General features: G+C 43.7%; 1 pseudogene; it reads right to left on the bottom strand.

The window, feature by feature from the left end:
• Nucleotides 1-432: 432 nt before the first annotated feature.
• Nucleotides 433-1,020, bottom strand: LOC144497852 (dynamin-like GTPase OPA1, mitochondrial pseudogene; annotated as a pseudogene).
• Nucleotides 1,021-6,205: the final 5,185 nt, after the last annotated feature.

Raw genomic sequence — 6,205 nt, 5'->3', positions numbered from 1 at the left:
CTGGAATCCTCTTTTCAGCGCGCCCATACGCTTTTTGCCGGCTCCAGTCCGAAGCGCGCTGTGGGCGGGGTTTAGCGCTGCTGACCGATCTGAGCCCTGAACTGTGCATGCGCAGTTCGAAACAAAATCTGAAGCAGCGCGCCCGGGCGGGGAGAAAAAAGCAGAGAGAGCCGCTCTCTGACCCAGATCATCTGGGGAAGTGGGGGGGGGGGGGGGTGGTGGGGGGGGGCGGGTGGTGGGGTTGGGTGGAGGAGAGGGGGCGTGACGGATCATCCTCTGGGGGCGGGGAGTGGGAGGAGGAGAGGGGGTGTGATGGATCATCCTCTTTGGAGTTTGGGTGGGAGGAGGAGAGGGGGGGTGACGGATCATCCTCTGCGGAGGGTAGGGGGGGAGGATGGGGGAACGCATGGCAGTGTGTGACGAGAGGCTGTGTTATTTTTCTTGATGAAGAGCTTCAATGAATACTTCTAACTTCTCTTGAATCTCACGAACCCTTTTGAGGTCCTCTGTTAGTTGAACTCGCCTTCCTGTCAACAGTTGAATTTTTTTAGCATTGTCACTCGCAAAACCCTCCAACACTTCTTTCACATTCTTTTCGAGGCGTCTCACTTCAGTATTTGTTCGCTGTTGTCGGAGTGTATTTGCTGTAATAGCTCGCATTCGCTGAATGCGCCAGAACAGGATAACGTGAATGCATTCAAGCTCAGAATGTACAAAATGCCTTTGGTAATAGTGGGAACCTCTTCTGCAAAGATTGCAATGGTTCAGCGATTCCATTCGGAAGTGTTTTCGGTAAACTTGGTGCCAAGTATCTTTAATCAGAATGGTGCCCACATTTACATTTTTGGCCTCCAGGTTTTTACGAACTGTTGTAACTTCATCGTTAGCAAGATATGCTGTATGTTCCTGCGTGATTTTTAGCAGCCGTTCCAGTTCGGTTTCGGTTTCATTTGGAACATCCTGTTCTGGAGACCGTGATTTCCAGTAGAACCACCTTTCTTGCCAATCTGGCCCCACCATCCCCGGGGCGGGGGAGGAGGGGGATGAATCAGAGGGAATGAGAGACTACAAAAAGCTTGCAATAAATTTCAAATTGAATTTCATACTTTTCCTCCAATTATATTCAGAACAAGTGACCGAGAGCTCTGAATGCCGTGCTGGCTGCCAACCTGCGGTTGAAGTCGAACTGAGAATGCAGATTAGATCTCATTGGATCTTTCAGCTCATGACTCAAAGGGTGCTGTGGGATATAAAGGGTTTTCATTTTCAAATCACAGACATGGGTACTCGGGGAAGACTGAACTGTACTGCAAATTTCCAAGACATGTCCTGTAAAAAAACGACCAAATTTGATGGAGACCATAGCAGTATATTTTAAAGACTATTATTTGACCAGGCAGGGTTGACTTGGTTTCGTTGAAAGGAAATTGAGGTTAAATAATTTATTAGGTTTTATTTATAAATAAACAAGTGACGTGGATAAGGGAGTATTCAGTAGATAAGGGGTACTTGAATTTCGAAAATGTGCAAGGTGAAATATCAAATGTTACAACACAGAATATGTCTGCATGGTACAACGTGTAACATATTAGTATGGACAAAGGATTGGTTAACTAAGAGGCATGAATGGGCTTCTGTTGGGGTGGGTAGTGGAGTGCCTCAGGGGCCAGTGCTTTTCAACTATTTACAATTTATATCAATGATTTGGATTAAGGGACCAAATGAATGTGTCAAGAGCACAAATAAAGTTGGGGACATTAGCTGTCATGAGGAGGTAGATATTTTGAAAAGAGATTCAGGCAGGTTAAATGAGCGGGTATAAAATGGTTAGAGTACAATATGGGAAATCATAATTGTCCACGTGCTAGGACACAATTTAAATGGAGAAAGGTTGCAAACCTCGATGGTACAGAGGGATCTGGGTGTCCTGCTCCGTGAATCAAGAAAAGGTAGCCTGCGGGTTCAGCAAGTGATCAGGAAGACAATTAAAATATGGTGTTTATTGCAAGGGGAATGGTGTGTGAAAGCAGGAAATTATTACTGCAGTTGTACATGGCATTGGTGAGATGGCTCCTGTGGGAGAGAATAGAACTAGAGGATAGAATTTACAAATAAGCAGCCTACTATTTAAGGTGGAGCTGAGAAGAATTTGTTTTTACTCAATTTGACATTTTTATCTGGAATGATCTTCACTAGAAAGCAATGGAAGCTGGGTCATCGATCTTATTCAAGATTGAGCTGGACATATCTTTGATAAACTTTTGAGTCGAGGGTTATAGGATGGAGTGGAGAGTGGGCAGATGGCAAAGTGGAATTGAGATCCCACTATGATTTTTTTGAATGGTGGAGCAGGCTCAAAGGCCTGCATGCACTAACCCTGAAGTCCAATGTTCCCGGCCGCAAAGAGCAGAAGTCATTCAAACGACCAATTAATCTGTGTCCTCAGCAATGATTGAAGATGTTTCTGACAACGCTACAATTCAGGAGTTGCTCAGCATTTTCTTGCTTACTGCTGCTCAAGTTGTGCTCTGCCAGAATTGTTGGCTTCGAACCTAATTAGGGGCAGCACAGGAGCACAGTGGTTAGCATTGCTGCGTCACAGCGCCAGGGACCCGGGTTCGATTCCCGGGTTTTTTCACTGTCTGTGTGGAGTATGCGCGTTCTCCTTGTGTCTATGTGGTTTCCCTCTGGTTCCTCCGGTTTCCACCCACATTCTGAAAGACGTGCAGGTTAGGTGCATTGACCTGAGCAGGCGCCAGACTGTGGCGACAAGGGGAATTTCACAGTAACTTCATTGCAGTGTTAATGTAAGTCTTATTTGTGAATCATAAATAAACTTTAAACTTCAACTTCTAATTACAGCCTCGGTCAAACATGGGCAAAATAACTGAATTGAAGGCATAGTTTTCCCGGCCCAACTATCTTCAACTGAAACTTTGTTAACCTTCCCGACTATCGCGGGAAGTGAACGGAAGTGTTACCAAACAGTTCACCAGTTCACAGTGCTCCTCATGACTCCTTAAATACTGAAGCAGTCCCTGTTCATTTGCAGCAGGAATGAGCACAATTCTGACTTGGGTTGGTAATTGGGAAATAACATTGTGACACACAAGTGCCAGGCAATGACAATCATTTTGGAAGCGTCTCTGAACTGCCATAGTTCTGTGGATGCACGTGCAGCCAAGATGGGGATGCTGCAGTGAGTAAATGACAGCCTGGCTCCTCAGACACTGTCTACCATCTTCAAGGCACAAGTGAGGAGTCTGGTTGAACAATCTCCATTTGCCCGGATGGAAGTCATTCCACCACCACTCAAGAAGCTCCACACCACACAGGACGTGACCCATTCAGTCACCATAAAGATTCAGTCCCTTACCAGTGGAGTGTTGCTGTGCTGAGTACGTATCCAAGATGCACATGAACAACTTTCATCTCTTTCAACATCTCGTTCCAAACCTGAGACCTTTACCATCTGGAGTGAGAAGGACCACAACTGCATGGAAACAATCACCTGCAATTACATCTCCAAACAACAAAACATGTGGATTGGGAGCTATTTCACTCTTCCTATGTTCACGACATTGGTATCCTGATACTCACTGCACAACAGTCAGCTGGACTGCAGCAGCTCCAAAATATGTCCCGACGTGACCTTCTACTGGACAATGAGGAATGGGGCTCTAACAGTGTGAAGTCATGTTTGATTTGAAGTTCTGTATCATTCTCAGGGCCATTGTTGCTTGGATTTGTTGGATCAGTTTGAAAATACATTGAACCATTTTCCCCACTTGAATGATTTAACAAATTGTAACAGTTGAAAAGGGCACCTGCATCCAAGGCCACATTACTGCCACCCAGAGAGGACATCCCAACTTCAAAAGTCAATTCATGACTGAACGCAGCAGAATGAAGTGCAGCTGAAGCGAAGGGGTGTCATGGTGGGACAATGGTTAGCACTACTGCCTCAGAGAACCAGGGTTATGGGTTTGATTCCCGACTTGGTTCACTGTCCGGACTCTGCACGTTCTCCCCCGTATCTGCATGGGCTTCCTCCACAGTCTGAAAGACGTGCTGCTTATGTTGCATTGGCCATGCTAAATTCTCCCTCAAGGCACCAGAACAGGCGCCGGCGTGTGGCGACTTGCCGACTTTCACAGAAACTTCATTGCAGTGTTAATGTAAGCCGACATGTGATACCAATAAAAATAAAGATCACAAAGACACAGGAGGAGACAAGAAGAGCAGAAATGAAAGAGCAAAAATAAGGGGATTAAGGCTCTGTTATCAGAAACCATTTTTGACCAGATGATTGAGAAAGAACAAGAACAGGTTGAGGATGAAGCGAAAAATAACTTAGTTCAGGAAGGGTGCAGAATGACAACAGAAAGATGGAGAGTTTAAGCAGTTGCATTTGAAGTCACAGGCAGATTTAAAATCTGAGTGTTTTCTCGAGAGCTCTTACGTAAAGAATGAGGAAGTCAAAACTTTTACAGATTCAGGCGGATGCAAATGGGCAGAGATTCATCAAGTTTTATTACCATTGGGTTAAACAAAGAAGCTGTTTGCGGGTTGTGCATAAGTTTCCAGGAGGAGTCAAAATTATTCAGGGAAGTTATGGATAGCTTCGGAGTAAAGCATTTTAAAACTTTTGTGTATCATCCACAAGCAGAAGGAGTATTGGAACGGTGGCATCAACTTTCAAACAGAATGTTGAGGCCCTATAGTCACGATTATACAATCAACGAGAAGGGAAATACCGAGATTCCTGGTTCTGAGTGGCTTTTGCAGTAAATTCGTGCCAAATCTTGGCACTGTCGTTCCTCAGTTGACAGATCTGCTGGAAAAGCACAGAAAATTTCAGTGCAAAGCTCAGTGTTAGCAGGCATTCGACAATCTGAAAGCTGTGTTAATCGTTGCACCCGTGTTGTTAACACATAATTATGCAAAACCATTCTCTGTGGCCATTGATGTAATTGATGTGGGCGTTGGTGTTGTTTCAAAGAATATTAAATGACATAAAGACATATTGAGTATTTTTCCATTTATCCCAATAGCCATCATGGAGAAAAATACATTGCAAAAAATTTCCCCTCCCGCCCAACCCGGGAATCGTTGCAGGTGGCGGGCGGACCATAAAAAGTTCCGCTGACCTTGGGCAGGATTTTCCGTTTTTTGGGGCGAGCGCAGACGGAACATCCTGTCCATTGAGTTTGGTTTTGGCATTGCAACATTTTCACATTTATGTTGCCAGCAATTCATCAGAAACAATTGTTTACACTGACCATAATGCATTGAAGTTTCTGGAGAAATTTAAAGCAAAACATGGAAAACTGTTGAGGTGGAGTTTATTGTTACAGCCACTTAATTTGAAAATGAAAGACCTGGCAGGAAGAGGGAACGTGATTCCCAATGTTTCTTTTTTATGACTTTGATGATAGAAAATGTTGGAAAAGAGGAACTGAGCTCGACCATACTACTGTTGGATTTGCCTGCTTAGTTATTATATATATATATATATATATATAAATAGGAGTTGTTATTCGACCATGAATTTAAACTGTTTCCAAACATTTAATTTAAAGGGACAAAGCAAGGACTGGAGTCGATTCAGATTCTCCTTAACAAGTTTTCGCTTAATTAACACTTTAGTTGCCACAATCAAACTTACAACAGTTGCAACACTCTAATTCTTTTACTGAAATTGAACATTAATTCTTTAACTGAAAACAAATACTTGAAAATTTTACTGGAACCAGATACGACCCAGTTTAAAACAAATTGGTCGGGTCCGTTCCCAATGTAGAATCTGTCCTTGTGGCCATTCTCTGAAGATGTTGTTCAGGACCCACTTGTGACAGTTGATCTGAGTTATCACTGGAAACAAAGGGCTTTTTATCCTCAAGCTGCCCGAACATTCTAATAAGTACTGTGGTCCTCAGCCAATGGTGCAACCACAAACCGAACATAGTGCTCGACCTGGCCAAAGCAGTTACTCACAAAAACTCCATGGTGCTGAGTTCAAATGTCATGAAGGTCACATTGCCTTAATCCATATATGGGTATCGGAGAAAAACTGAAAACAAGAGTCCAGCCTTATCCAATCATTCTCCCATATTTGGTCAACACATGAAGTGTCAGATCATAGCTGACAGACAAGACCACATCAACATCATGTTTACAGCATGCATCTGTTTGATTAAACTTG

The sequence above is a fragment of the Mustelus asterias genome, chromosome 8 (assembly GCF_964213995.1).
Source record: "Mustelus asterias chromosome 8, sMusAst1.hap1.1, whole genome shotgun sequence".
Taxonomy (NCBI): Eukaryota; Metazoa; Chordata; class Chondrichthyes; order Carcharhiniformes; family Triakidae; genus Mustelus; species Mustelus asterias.
This window is presented reverse-complemented; position numbering and strand designations above follow the sequence as displayed.